Source organism: Camelus bactrianus, chromosome 23 (genome assembly GCF_048773025.1).
Source record: "Camelus bactrianus isolate YW-2024 breed Bactrian camel chromosome 23, ASM4877302v1, whole genome shotgun sequence".
In the NCBI taxonomy this organism is placed as follows: Eukaryota; Metazoa; Chordata; class Mammalia; order Artiodactyla; family Camelidae; genus Camelus; species Camelus bactrianus.
Window position 1 is genome coordinate 23,225,984 of NC_133561.1, and position 13,896 is coordinate 23,239,879.

Consider the following 13,896-nt stretch of genomic DNA (forward strand, 5'->3'; position numbering starts at 1 on the left):
GCTTCAATCAATTGTCCAATGACATTTTATGAAGTGTGATTAGTTTTAAATAGGGAGAGATTTTTGCTTGTATGTTTCATCCATCTTTCACTCCCACCTCTCCTACTTGTTTAGAGATTGTTGTTTCTACTTGGGCATAATTTGACTTTTGGTCAATGATGATTCAGAAGGGCCCCTTAGGTGATTCAGAGATATGTGCTGCACCCAGGTGACCTATCATTTTCCAAATACCTTTTCCAGTTCTGACAATGCCTAATTTTGTCTAGAATGTGAGTCTCATTACATTACAGGCATTATGGCTACTAGCCAGCAGGAATGTATTTACTGCACATGTAAAATTAATTTATAAAATTCTAGTCTTCATGTGGACAACCCAGAATTGCTGTTAAAAAAATATGACAGCCAGTAATGGACATTTCCTGTCCATTCCTTCATGCATGATAACGAAAGATTATAAAGTCTGTCATGTTTTCACTCTAAAACTATAATTTTTTACTGTCCCTCATCAGTTGACCCTTATTGGGCCATTCACTGACAAAACTGAAATCCTGACAAAAAGAAATCCTGCTTTTGAGGGGATTAAAATCTAATTAGAAATACATGACACAAAATACAAAAAAGTGAAAATGACAATACGTTTATCTTTATATTAACTTCTAAATAAATGTGTCTAAAGACTTACCTGTGATGAGGCAAGCCATATGAAATCTGAGGTGCTACACTTGACTGGAATCAATCTTATAAGTGCTGTGGGCATTTTTATGAGCAGAGTTTATAGGCTGTCACAGTACTTCTGGACCAAGTCTAGGAAAAGTGCTGCCACCTTAAATACGGCCACCTAGATGCAAGGGTAGTCGTAAATAGGGCCACCTCAAATTCCTAATGTTATATTTACACATTTTCTTAAACCTATTTATTTTTTCTTTTTTCCCCTTCATATCAATGGAAGAGTAGCTAGCTGAACTTTACTTCCTTCACTTGTTCTTTAGATACTGCTTTCTCTTTCTTTTGCAGGAAGCTCACTTTTTCCAACTTTCTTTTCCCAGTTCCTTCCTATCAATCTTTAGGTATACTCAAGTCAATTTCTTATCTCATCAAAATAAGAAGATTCCTCTCATTTCTTAACCCCTTTATCTATGGTCCTCTTTCTCTTTCTACTCCACTTTAAAGAATAATTTTATTCTCTTTCTATTCTCATTGCTCATGAAAGCACTCCCATCTGGTCTGCCCCCAAACTCTTCAGAAACTATTGTCAAAAATGTCACCAGTGATCTCCTTGTTGCTTAATCCAGTGACTACTTGAAAAGCCTTATCTTAACTAACGTCATCGTAACATTTCAAATTTTTAATTATTCCCTTCTTTTTAAAGCAGAATCTTCCCTAGGTTTCCATAATGATAGTGTCTCCTTCCTAACGTATTCCTTTGCTTTTTTTTTTCACTGAACCAGAACTTTCCCCCCAATATTTGGTGACACTGTATTCAAGCAAAGTTTTCCCACTTTTTACTTCAATGATTTATTTGGAAGAGTACACGTGACCTAGTCCTGGCTAAAAAGGTATAAGGAGGACTCTGGTAGAGGGCTATTAGCAAGCCCTCTCAGCCCTTGAATGAGCTGTGTGAAGAAGTGATGTCTAAAGCTGTGATAGTCATCATATAAGTAAAAAGGAGAGGCAGCCTAACATAGTGATTGAGCGTGTGAACTCTGAAGTCCGATGTTCAAATTCCAGCTCCCCAATATGTTATTTTATTACTTGGGTAGGTTACTTAATCTCTCTGTACTGACCTTTTTTTATCTGTAAATTGGGAATGATGATAAACTACTTAAGAGGGTCATAGTGAAGCTTAAATAAGTTAACTTTTCTGAAATAGTGGGGCTGGTATGGGGTTTATTTGTTAAAAACACCTGAGAACAAAAGCCAATCAAGTGAGTAGGCAGAGGGCAAGAATCTGGGTTCTGGAGGCTTCATGAACTGCTGAACTGACTACTTCCAAATAAGTTGTCTTGCAGATAATAGATCTCTACTTTAAAGCCATATTTACTGTGGTATTCTGTTATTTTCAACTAAAAACGTTCTCAATGACCCCTCTCACTCTCCTAGTTTTCTTTTTTTTTTTTTTTTACATTTTTTTATTGAGTTATAGTTGTGTCAAATTCCAGTGTAGAGCACAATTTTTCAGTTATACATGAACATACATACATTCATTGTCACATTTTTTTTTCACTGTGAGCCTCCACAAGATCTTGTATATATTTCCCTGTGTTGTACAGTATAGTCTTGTTTATCTATTCTACATTTTGAAATTCCAGTCTGTCCCTTCCCACTCCCCACCTCCTTGGCAACCACAAGTTTGTATTCTATGTCTGAGTCTGTTTCTGTTTTGTATTTATGGGGTTTTTTGTTTGTTTGTTTTTGTTTTTTAGATTCCACATATGAGCAATCTCATATGGTATTTTTCTTTCTCTTTCTGGCTTACTTCACTTAGAATGACATTCTCCAGGACCATCCATGTTGCTGCAAATGGCGTTATGTTGTCAGTTTTTATGGCTGAATAGTATTCCATTGTATAAATATACCTCATGTTCTTTATCCAGTCATCTGTTGATGAACATTTAGGTTGTTCCCTTGTCTTGGCTATTGTGAATAGTGCTGCTATGAACATTGGGGTGCAGGTGTCTTTTTGAAGTAGGGTTCCTTCTGGATATATGCCCAGGAGCAGGATTCCTGGGTCATATGGTAAGTCTATTCCTAGTCTTTTGAGGAATCTCCATACTGTTTTCCACAGTGGCTGCACCAAACTGCATTCCCACCAGCAGTGTAGGAGGGTTCCCTTGTCTCCACAGCCTCTCCAGCATTTGTCATTTGTGGACTTTTGAATGAAGGCCATTCTGACTGGTGTGAGATGATACCTCATTGTAGTTTTGATTTGCATTTCTCTGATAATTAGTGATATTGAGCATTTTTTCATGTGCCTATTGATCATTATGTATTTCTTCCTTGGAGAATTGCTTGTTTAGGTCTTTTGTCCATTTTTGGATTGGGTTGTTTGTTTTTTTCTTACTAGATCGTATGAGCTGCTTATATATTCTGGAGATCAAGCCTTTGTTGGTTTCATTTGCAAAAATTTTCTCCCATTCCATAGGTTGTTCGTTTTGTTTTATTTATGGTTTCCTTTGCTGTGCAGAAGCTTGTAAGTTTAATTAGGTCCCATTTGTTTATTCTTGCTTTTATTTCTATTGCTTGGGTAGACTGCCCTAGGAGAACATTTTTGAGATGTATGTCAGATAATGTTTTGCCTATATTTTCTACTAGGAGGTTTATTGTATCTTGTCTTATGTTTAAGTCTTTGACCCATTTTGAGTTTATTTTTGTGTATGGTGTAAGGGAGTGTTCTAGCTTCATTGATTTACATGTTACTGTCCAGTTTTCCCAACACCATTTGCTGAAGAGACTGTCTTTATTCCATTGTATATTCTTGCCTCCTTTGTTGAAGATTAGTTGACCAAAAGTTTGTGGGTTCATTTCTGAGCTTTCTATTCTGTTCCATTGGTCCATATGTCTGTTTTTGTACGAATACCATGCTGTTTTGATTACTGTAGCTCTATAGTATTGTCTGAAGTCTGGGAGTCACTCTCCTAGTTTTCTTTTTTACATATTTGGTTTCTCCTACTTTATTATATTTGAAGGTGCCTTAAGCATTGTCTATCCCTTGGCTTATAGGGGATTCTTAACTGTTCCATTGCTACACCCACTACCCAGTCTTCTCATCAAGTTTCATGGCTCCAATTACTATATAATAATGACTTCAAAATATAAATGTATAACACAGATCTCTCTCTGAGCTCAATTCATATAAAAAATTATTTTATCTCCATAGATGTCTCAGAGGCAACTCAAATTCAACATTTTCAAAAGCATTCATTATCTCTCATCCCATCAATTCTAAAGCCAGTCTTCCATCCATGCTCCCTTCTTTAGTGAATGCATCACCATGCCCCTAGTTGCCTAAGCCACAAATTCCATTATTATCTTTAATTCCGTCTCTCCTCTATTCATCAATAGCCACATCAACCATTAATTAGATCTTGTCAAAAAATTCCAGGAGCAGCACAGAAACCACTATAGCTGGAGCAGAGTTAGCAAAGGGGAGAGACTATATGGAGATTGGATCAGAGAGATAAGGAAGGATCATATCACAAAGGCACCTTGATGAAATAAGAAGCCATAGGAAAGGGGGCAGTTCTTAAAGGCATACATAATCTGCTTTCTTTCTTTCTTTTTAAATAATAGATTGAAGGTGGGTAAAGACAAAAGCAGGCAGAAAAATTAAGATGCTATTAAAATGATGCAGATGAGCAATGAAGGTAGCTTGGCCCAGGATTGTTGTAATGATGTGGGTAATAAATCATTCCACTGTGGATATATTTTTATGGAAGAATGGATATGATTTGTTAACAGATTTATATAAGATGAATGAGAAGGAAAGGGATCAAAGATTACATCAGGGTTTTGGTCCTGAGTAACTGGAAGTATAGAGTTATTATTAACTGAGATAAGGAGAGACTGCACAAAGAGCAGATTTGGGGAGGGCGTGTGAGATGTTTATTTTTAATATGTTAAATTTTAGATGTCTGCTAGTAATCTAAGGAGAGAGTTTGGGTAGACTATTCTGTAGACAAGTCTGGATTTAGGACTGGAAATATAAATTTGGAAATTATTAACACATAGATGAAATATAAGATCATGAAATTGGATACATAACAAGAGACTGAGTGTAGAGATAAAAGAGTAATAGTCTAAGGACTGAGCCCAGTAGTACACCAGTACTACTCAGAGCATCTAACGAATAAAGGAGACTGAGATTAGATAGTAGGAAAACCAGGAGAACGTGATGTTCTAAAAGCTTTACAAAGGTATGGAAGCAAGCAGTTATGCCAAGGTTGCTGATACATCAAGTAAGGGATGAAGATTGAGAGCTGACTTTCAGGCTTAGCACCATGGAAGACAATGGTAAGCTTGGCTTGTTAAATTCTACTTACTTTAAGGTCTTAGCTTAGACTTTAACTCCTTTGGGAAGTCTTCCATGATCCTACAAAACTGGATTAAGGACCCCCAATGTGTGTTGTATCACACCTGTCATTTTACACGCATCCTCAGGTTTTGAAGTTGCCCTTTTACTTATCTGTAAGTAAATGCCATATATGCCTCAAAGGCAAAGACTTGAATGTGATCTCTGCTGTACCTTGCACAGTAACTGCCAAAGAGTAGAGACAATATTTGCCAAATGAAATTTAATTGAATTGGCTATCATTTGTACCAGAAGGCCATCCCTGCCAGGTGAAAAAAGAAAAAAGAAAAGAAAAAAAAAAAAAAAAAAAGAGGGTGCGTGTAACAGGGAGTAGCCAGAACTAGCAAGTATCAGTGACACATCCTTGGATGACAAAGACTAAAGTTTTTACCTCATTTGGTTTACTTACAATTCAGAGAAGCTTGTTAGGACAATCCAAAATGAGCCTCTAGTAGAATATTTAGGTGTGCCGGTTACCTGGGGGCAGAAGAACAACCCAAAGTCAGCTGAGCAAATTAGTGAACATCATTAGTCAGCCATGCCCACCTCAACAGTATCTTATCAATGGATTGCTTGTAATTTTTCTGAAGTTTTCATGGAAGCGTTAACAAATGCTACGAGATGTGCATTGTTCAGTTCTACCTACCCACTAACTGAAAAGTTGTCTAAGGCTTCACTGAAACCAAATGTTTTTGTTGGAATCAAGTATGAATTGGTTTCCTTATGATTTCTAAAGATTTATATAATTTTTTTTCATATTTCTTTTAAGGTGGAACTACTTCTAAAAGTAGGCTGGAGGACTATTATAATATTAATTAAATTAGCAATTACATAATAATGTTGATAATTACAAGATTAAATAGTAATTTAGTAGATCATTTTAATTTTAAGGGAAATAAATGGTATACGCTAATAATGAAAACTGCCTAACTCTACAGGCTTTGTTTATAGAACTTATGGAAAACTAGTTAGGTTAAATTTATTTCCACAGGCAAAAGTAGACCTTTAATTTTGAACTTTTATATACTAAGTTAATTTTTAACAGGCTACACCTTACTAGATCACTAAGTTACTCTCCTAAAAAAGCATCTTCAACATACTAACATACTAAGGTTTACATTACATATCTGTGCAATTACATCAATACCTATCAGATTGTGTATATATGTGTCATATATAAGACCTAATATATAATACATAATAACTATATTATTGTATATAATTTAATATATAATGCTATATTAAATATGTATTATATGGTATAATATATTTTATATATGACATATGTAAAACCTAATATATGATTATAACATATTATTATATAATTATATATAATATATATATCCTTATATATATGAGGTCTTGTCAAAAAATTCTAGGAGCAACACTGAGACCATTATAGCTGGAGCAGAGTGGAGAAACTGCAGCAAAGGGGAGTACTAGACAGATATATATATATAATTTTAAATTAAAGCTATAAAACTCTTGCTAGTTTGAGCATAACCATATAGTGTGATATAAATAACAAAATATAAAAGCAAAAGGTCTCTAAAATGTTTTAGGAGTGGTTTGTAGTGGAATACAAAGAATGACTACAAAGTAAGTTGATTCATTTTTTAAAACCAAATTACCAGAAATTATTCATCTGAATGAATATTGGTCCCTTCGAAGAAGTAACCTTAAAGGCTACATAGTTCATCTATTGTTTGTTCAAAATTTTCTGACCTTTTTGTGAATTTTGAGCAGTGCAGTGTCATTTTAGTAAAAGCTTAATATGCTAAGGGGACTAATGTACTGCAAAACATTCATTTTGGATGCACTGGTACTAGTATTAAAAATCCTTTTACCTCTTTATGGTTATGTAGACTTTTAAAAATATCTCTGTAGTTGGGTCCTAGTTTGAGAATACAATCTTTGATCATTCCATCTGCATGAGATTGAGAAACTTTATGGGTAGAATTCACTTTAGGATCCATTCTGCTTCTATTGCCTTTTGCAAGTTCCATCCTGTGTTTTCTAGAACTTGTGCCACAGCACAGTGACAAGGAAGAGACAAGATCAGTATAGGCAAACCAAAACACAAGCAGAAAAGCCAAACACCTCCAACAACACAAACCGTGATCTTATGAGCAGGGTTTAAACCATTCAACATAAAATAGCCTCTCCCCGAACCCATCTCTGTATCATTATCTGTGGAGTTCTTTTTCAGATTTTCCTCCATCAAAATTATCTAATATATTTGCTTGGTTTTTTACTCTCTGTTTCTGTGGTCCTACTTTTCTTTTTCCCAAGGATTGTTTCTTCGTAAAAGCAATAATCTTTTATGAAGATGTGACTGCTTGCTCACTCCTCTGTGCTCTGTGCCCAGAATAATGCTGAACATACACTGAGTGTTCAGTAAATATGAGTGAATGAATAAGGATGTGAACAATTACTCAAATGATCTACAAAATAAAATTGGCACATACATTGTTGCTTCTTTCAAATGGTGTTGGTTTCTGAAATACTACTGGAGATAAAATAACATTTTATTGTCACTTACATAGTAACCTCAAGGATTTTTTTTTCACATCGGCTAATGCTTACTTTTTCCTATTTCCATTCCCAAATACCCTTCCAATTCCATTTTAAACACACTCCCTAATAAAAACATCTTCAATATACTGAGGTTTGCATTACATAGCTGTAAAATTAGACCACCATCTCAGTGTTCTCCTCTTTTTCTTTCCTTTCTCCTCCATTCCTACCTCCTCTTGAATCAGTCCATCTCTCTTTAGTATCAGGTAGCAAATAAACAAATGTGTCACCAAATTAGAGGAAGAGAATTCTAACTTCCTAATCAGAGACAAAGATTAATAACAATTTCTATTGCCCGTGCTTGCTGCAGGAAAATTGGACAAACATATCTGGATAAGTTTTTCAAAAAGGTGCTGAATCCACCCGCCACCCCCAACCTTTCTCCTTGAGTATGGGCTGCACTTTGTGGCTTGCTTCCAAAGCATAGAGTATGGGAAAGGTAAAAAGTAACTTTAGAGTGGAAAAATTTGTCAAATACTACTTTAAGGTTAACATCAACGTTAACATTTTCAGGAACACAATGTTGATAGTACGTACTCTTGCTATCATGTGATAAGAATGACACTTCACCTCTGTGATATTCTTCCCCTAAACCGATTGCCCCAGTCCAACAATGAGAAAAGCATTGGACAAATTCACAAAGAGGGACATTCTACAAAATACCTAACTAGTGCTTTTCAGAACTGCCAGGGTCATCAAAATCAAAGATGGACAATTTGCCACAGACTAGAGAAGCCTAAGGAGACATGTTGACCAAATGCAATGTGGTACCCTGAATGGGATCCTGAAACAAACAAAAAGGACATTAGGAAAAAACTACTGAACTCCGAATAAATTCTTAAGTTTAATTAATAGTAATACATCAGTGTTGATTTGCTGTGACCAATGTACTATGGTTATGTAAGATGTTAACAACAGGGGAAACTGGATGTGTTATGTATGAGAAGTCTCTGTACTATCTTTGCAACTTTTATGTAAATCTAAAACTATTCTAAAAATTTTTTAAAGACTATGTTAAATAAAAACCACTGAATTCTAATTTGATGTCTCCTACAACTTCGCAGAGATATTTGTCAAAATATTATAACCCTGTTTCTATGGGGATCATAATTTAAAAGTCTGTTTTCTGGTGATATAATTACTAATATTAAAGTCTGGTACACATATCTCAGCAAATGTCCTTCACTAAGCAACGAATTTTAATATTCTACGAGGACTGTCACTTCTATCATTCCAGATTTTGTATATTTAGCTGATTGCTGCTCTTTCTCTAAGGAACTATTAGGACATCTATAAAACCCTGAGTTCACATGCTCTTTTATATGTTTTTTATACTTTGATAAGTTTTTTTAATCTGATGAACTTTATTTTTTATTGAAATATAGTTGATTTACAATGTGTTAGTTTCAGTTGTACAGCAAAGTGATTCAGTTACACATATATATATATCTTTTCTTTTTCAGATTCTTTTCCTTTTTAAGTTATTACAAGACATTGAGTCTAGTTCCTTGTGCTACACAGTAGGTCCTTGTTGGGATACTTTGATACATTAATCCCTAATGTAGAGTGGTAAACCAATGACCACATTTATTCATGGGGAGACAAGAAATTGCTAGCTTTTCTTTATTCAGATCTTTGTTTTTCAATTTGCTATGTGAACTTGTATTCTTAAAGGAATATCTTTAATTCAAAGAAGTAATAAATAATGATTACAGACAAAATTTACTGATCATCAATGAACTCTATTCTTTTGATGGATATGTACTATCATCTGTTTTTTAGGGAATTATAAATAAATACTGTAAATGGAAAAGAAATAATCACTTAAAACTCACATTTATAAAGCTTCTTCTGTGAATTAATTCAATAGATTTATAGTGTGCTAGGATGGTAAAGTTAGAAAGGTTTTGAACCTCAATTTTGGCCTTAGTTAATAAGTGATATTTTTGCTATGTTAGTTCTTTTTCATTTAGATTTTTTTTCCATTGGCAGGAGTTTTCAGAGGAACAGTTATTTATGGTTTTGAAAATTGCTGGTTTGCTACTATTTATATTCATTAACCACTAAACACTCAGGGAATATGTGCCTCAGGGAGCTGGGGTAATTGTCCATGCTAACTGAGTACGGTGATAAAATGTTTAACAAATGAAACTTTCCACTTCTACTTCCCTTGTAGGAAGTTTATTAGCATCAACAACCACCATGATGTTAGGAAGCAACACTTATTAAAAACCACTTTGTGTAGAAATACTGCCAACTTCATGCCAACTCCTGAGGCCAAAGGGACCCACTGGCACTAAGCATTGATGGGCTTTGCTCCCAGCTCCTGGAGCTACTTAGCCTTTAATTCAGGAGAGACTACAGCAATTACTAGTTCATGAAGGAGCTAAGGCAACTGAGATTTTCTAAACATTTCAGCAATGTTTCAGAATCTTGGTGAAAAGTATTTTTTTCACCACAAGTCTAGGTATTTCAGAAAGAAGTGAGAGGTAGTGATCATATAATAAAGTGGCCAGGTTTTGATCTGAAAGCAAGTAGTATTGTGTTTCTTATGACCGAGAAATTAAAATGTTACCTTCATCTGTCTGTGATAAAGCTGCTGTGTACGTAATAGATACAAAGTTAATGGCCACTGAGTTTAAAGATTGTGGAAATTTGGCAAAGTCGTTAAAACTGTCTGAGTCTCATCTAGCTGATCTCTAGTAAATGGAAAAGACACTACCAATCTTACAGGTCGCTGTAAGGAAAATAGAAAACAATGTATATTAAAATGCTTCTAACAGTGTAAAGCACGTGTTGGGTCTTATTATCTGGTAGACACAAGAGAAGGATGAAATTGGCTTTTCATCTTCTTTTTTGGCTGTTGCCACCTCACCCACATGAGTACAATACCAATAAAAAAGGACGCTGCATTGTTTCAGTCATGAATAAAACCATCCCTTGTTAATCTCTTTCAAGAAAGCTGAAGCAAATGACTCAGGAGAAATCTATGTTTTCATTACTTGCTTTGTTATATAAAAACTGTGGGGTTGCAAAGACACAGGATTCTAAATATTTAACTTAGTACAAGGCATTTAAATTAGGGTTTCCATTCAAATGCTTCTGCATAATTAGTGCCAAATTGGAATTTTTATTGCATATTCATTTCTTCATTTGAGTCTCAGAATATAAACCAAAACCCCTCTTTTGCATGTGTTTGTGTGTGTCTGTGTATGTCTGTGTGGGTTTGACTGTTTTACAAATATTTGGTACGTAACAGACTTTTTTTTTTCCTAAGCAGATGTTCGCTGACCACTTCCGAGAATTTGAACTTATCATGATTAAACTAACTCCAAGAACATTTATGAATGGAAAACAGGCATCGTTTCTGTAAAAAGAAATGTCTCAAGACTTTCAGGTAAGTATGGTTTTTGAATGCTAAAGTTAACCCAGATTTTGCATCTGCATTATACAATTACAAATGTGTCACTTTTTCCCCTCAAGTGTTAGATACTGTCCCTTTATCACACTGACCAAATGCCCATATTCATTTTGTCTGTGTTTTGCCTCTCCAATACAAATAAGCCATGTGCATTTTTATTTTTCCTGGTTAGGAAACCACATATTTGTTAGATATTTATTTCTAAATTTAAAAATAGAGAAGGGAAATTTCAAAACATCAGGGTCCTACAAAATATGTAGCTGAAGTGTGTATATAAAATACTGCACTGAAATTGTTCTCAGTCATTAATAAATGTATATCCATTAACTGCTAAGTTACCAAATTCATACCACTCAGCAGCACAGTAATGCTGACTAATAAAAAAATCAGCATTTTTAATAAGCGTTATGGTATTCTCCGATCTGGTCATGAAAATAATCAGGTGTTCACATGCCCAAGGTGAGTGCTAAAAGGTGCCTCCCAAATTCTTGCACCACCTTTACTTACCCTGGGAAAATATGAGTTAAGGGTTAGAAATATCGAAGATAGCAATGTAACCTGAATTTCGAATCTCCTCACCTCATCCTTCATAAACTGAAATCAGTCTGTTGAGCCTCTTTTGCTAAGTAAGTTGAATTATGCCTGTCAGGGAGCTGGCCATCAGTGTGATGTCAAACTCAAGATATAGTTTAAATCAAAGCTTTTTTTTTTATTCTTATTTTTTATTGAAGTGTAGTTGATTTACAATGTTAGTTTCAGGTGAACAGCAAAGCATAAATCAAAGCTTTTTAAACTAGGACAGGTTGAGAAAATTACTTACCACAACACATTGAAAATGACAAGCAATTTATTGATCACCTAAGATCTACTGAATAGTGTGTGGCAAGCCTGGTTCAAGAAACATGACGTTTTGGGTGGAGGGTATAGCTCAAGTGGTAGAGCCCATGCTTAGCATACATGAAGGTCCTGGGTTTGATCCCCAGTACCTCCTCTAAAAATAAATAGATAAATAAACCTAATTACCTCTCCTCTTAAAAAAAAAAAAATGTTTTCACATAAAATCCCCAAATAACTGCCTTTAGTCACTAAGTATTAGAATTAGGTCCAGCACCATTCTCAGCTCTCCTAGGAAAGCAAAGCTATACCAAGCATTAAATCCTGCCCTCAAATGCTGGCTTCACAGTGAAAACACACATATGGATGCATCAAGAAAATAATTAAGACCGAAATTATATATTTCTCTCTTAAAAACAACCATAATTTAAGAAACTGAAAGATATATGTGCCAGAATATCAGAAAAAGTTTCCTGAAAAAGTTGGATCTTAAAGAGGGTCTTAAAAAGTGAGTAAATCTGAGTCAGTGATTCTCAACCCTGGCTGTGCGTTCAAATCGCCTAAGGATCTTTTAAAAACTACCTGTGCCCCACCCTCAGAAATTCTGGTTTAATTGGCCTGGGGTGGGGCTCAGCATAGTTTTACAAAGCTCTCAGGTGATTTTAATGTGCAGGCAGGGTTGAGAACCTCGGAGTAAGACAATGAGGAAGAATAAAGGAAGGGGGAAGGTTAACAGTTTAAGAACATGTGCCAATTCATTCATCCATTTACTCATTCAATAAAAACATTTATTGAGTGTCTACTCGATACTAGTCATTGAACTAGGTGGTGGGTCGAAGTAAAATGATTGAGAAATGATGCTTGGGGTTTTCCATGTAGTAAAGAGATTCATGTGTAAACAGGTTATTACAATGCAATATGGTACATACATACATACATATATATAGCACATTACAGGAGTGCTGGTTCTCAAAACTGTATGCAAATTGGAATCACCTGAGGAGCTTTAAAAACTTTGCTTTCTGAGTCCCACCCCCAGAGATTCTGATCTAATTGATTTTGGAATCAGAGTTTAAAACAAAAATAAAACCAAAACAAAACACCTCCCGTGGTTATCTTAATGCACAGCAGTGGACTAGAGGGACTGGTCTGACAACAGTAAAATGTACATTTGGGCGTCAGGTTGAATTGCCAGGCAAAACAAGACTTAGTGAAGCCTTGCATTCAAGGGAGAGGATCTGGGGTCACTACACTGAACGGCTGCCCTGGAAAGTTCTCTGTGATCCAAAGAAAGGGAAATTTTAAGAAGTATCCTCTGGCAACAACATGCAGGACGGAATATGGGAGAGACTATCTGAAGGTGATTTATCACGATACATGGTAACGATAGCGTATAGGATTAAAAAAATTTTTAATTGCCTCTGAAATTAGAAGAAAAAAACTTTTAGGTCGAAGAAAAAGTCTGAATAAATAATATTAGCATATTGGTCTTTTTACCAGCACAGTTGTAAAATATAATTTTCAATATCTTTTTAATGGAGGAAGGAGTTCACAGAGGCCAGTGTTTAGGCCCAACAGAAGTCATAGTGAAGTCCTAGGTTGAAAGATTACCCAGTCTCAACTAATTTTAATTTCTATTAGATTTATGATTTGTACAATCAAGCAAGCATTTGCTTTCCTATTCCCTTGAGTCTTTACTACCTTGATTTCACAGAACTGGAAAATAAGGGCCAAGTCTTCTATCTTATTAGAATAGTTTCATGCTGGGGAGAGCTGGACGAGTGAATCAGAAAGTTTGGTTTCAAAGGACTGTATACTTTCACAGGATATGTGGTTTTCCTTCATCTGGAATGCTCTTAGCCCTTTTGTCCACGTGGAGAACTCCGAGTTAGTCTTTCAAAACTTACCTAAAACATTTCAGTTTTGTGTGCAACTTCCTCTATCCTCCTCTGCATCTGCCTGAAGTAATGATCTCTGGGACTTCTCAATTCATCAG